Here is a 2,295-nt window from a genome sequence, read left to right on the forward strand (position 1 = left end):
GGTCCCCACGCGGCCGAGGGCTCTGGCTGAGGCTGCGGGAGCAGGGGCCCGGGCACGCTGTGATGTCCTGGTGACGTCCCGCCAGCCACAGGCAGGTTCGCGTCTCCCTAACTCGCCCGATGGCGTCCCAGTCCCTGCACGTGTGGGGACGGGGCCCCCACTCCCCGTGCCTGCTGGTCTTCAGGTTCCTTCCAGGAAACGTCCCCATCGCTTTTCTCTCGGTACGGTCTTTTTCTCGCTGATTTTCAGGAATCCCCCTTAACCCTCAACATGAACTCCCCGTGGGCTTTAGGTGTGAAAAAGGACGATCACTGCCCACCTGCTAGTCCATGGCCTCTTTCCCTGAACAGAAGCCCCCTGGGGTCTGGCCCACCCACCGATGTTTTGTCTTACAGATGAGAAGACATTTCAAGCCACATTATCTTCTGTCACCCGACACCCAGCCACTGCCCTGTCCCCACTCTGTGACACTGCCTTTACCAAAGCTCCCAGGTGCCTCCACCCACCGGCCCCTTCTACAGGCACCTCTGTCCCTGCTTCTGTGGCTTGACGTAGTTGCCCCTCCCCCGGCCCTGGTCTGCCAGCTTGGGGCCACCCTGGCGCCCCCACAGCAAAGCCATTAAGAGCTTTGCCGCTTACCTTGGACGTGGACGGCTGTGTTGAGATGTTAAAAAAACTGAGTTAACGTACAGCAAAATCCTTTTAAAATATTCCCGATTTTATCTACTAGCCGTTTTCTAAAAACATCTAAGCAACTAAAGCCATCAGCATCATCAAAATGTTCCTTTCAAATGTGCTGGATAAAAGAGCTCCTGACTTGTATTAAGGCCATTATTGGCTTTTATCGGCTCAGGTCTTGGGTTCCTTTAAATCACGATGTAAAAATCAAACATCTGTACAAGGTAATGCCTTCTAAATAGTAGCTGTACGTAAAATACTAAGTTATTTAATTAAGCGGCACTAATTAGTCCTCTAGGCCAAGCAGGGCCGAGCTGGACGAGAGCTTGCTGGGCCACACAGCCCTGCGTCTTCCCGGCTGATGGAGAATGCGGGTTCTCAGGAGGGCCAGCCCGGGGCCCGCACGCCCGCCTCCCAGCCCCGCACGCCCTGCACAGCGTCACATGTGCCTCGATGCTGCAGCGTCCAATTTCGTTTTAAAATGGTACAGCTACCTCACGTCTCAGCGAAGGTACGAGGCTAACTGTAAAAAGGACAAAGATAATTTGTGCTAAGAGTTTCTTCTTAGAGTGTATACAGCAGCATATATAGGCTAAACGTGATACATACCTTTTTTAGGACGTCTGCATAACGTGACAAAATGTGAAACGCTAAACATTGGATCCAAATCTATTTCTTATTTTCAGGATTTGCTGGGTCATTATTTACTCTTTGTCTCTGGATCAAATTTCATTAGTCATAAGTAGTACTTGTGAACTTGAATAACCCTTATCAACCAATTCCTTCCCTTCTACAAAAGCAGCACTGAGAGCCTGGAGGTGACAGTCCAGGGCTGGCTGAGGTCTCGCCTGGCTAGCTCGCACCTCTGACCTGAGCAGCTGGAGACAGCACAGCGCCTCGCTTTCTGTCAAATCAGGATTTCCTAAAACAACGCACCTCAGAGCTGTGAGTCCTCAACTCCTGCAAGACTCACGATCTTAGATGCGCATTAAAAACAGTCTGCTGACGACGCACGTCAGCCCGGCCTCCGGGCGTGCAGTTCAGGGGTCACGACACTGTCCTGCAGAGAAACAGCGCCCTGGGCCTGTCCCCACGTGCATGCCTCTTGGGGAGGTGGGGCGGCCCTGCCACGGGGTTTACAGTATGGACTTTGAGGGGCAGCACCTTACTGATGAGTCATTTTCTTCTCGTTACTATCAAGATAATTACATTTATGACAAAATACAACAAAAAACAAAATTTTCCAATTTTTTCCTGGAAAAACAATGACTAAAGTAATTTAAGATTTTTGAAAGTTAAATGGCTCTGAGTGCCCCAGTGCAACCCTAATTTTTAAAACGTACAGGGGTCACTACGAACCCACGTGTCTGCCACCAGCAAAACCTGTCAGCAATCCGAATGCTTAAAATGGAAAAGCGGCTTGCGGTGACATGAGCTTCAGAAAACAAAACATCCATAAAGCATGTTTCTATTTTTAATACTTTTGCTTGGATAAATCAATTGCTTCACAAAAATCCCTTTCAAAGACAACAATCCAAGAAAACATAGTTACAGTATTCACATTTTGAAGATTGTCAGTTCATAGACCAAACGTAACTAAAACGAAGGAAGATGGCC

This window comes from Pteropus vampyrus, unplaced genomic scaffold (assembly GCF_000151845.1).
Source record: "Pteropus vampyrus isolate Shadow unplaced genomic scaffold, Pvam_2.0 Scaffold380, whole genome shotgun sequence".
NCBI classification, from domain to species: domain Eukaryota; kingdom Metazoa; phylum Chordata; class Mammalia; order Chiroptera; family Pteropodidae; genus Pteropus; species Pteropus vampyrus.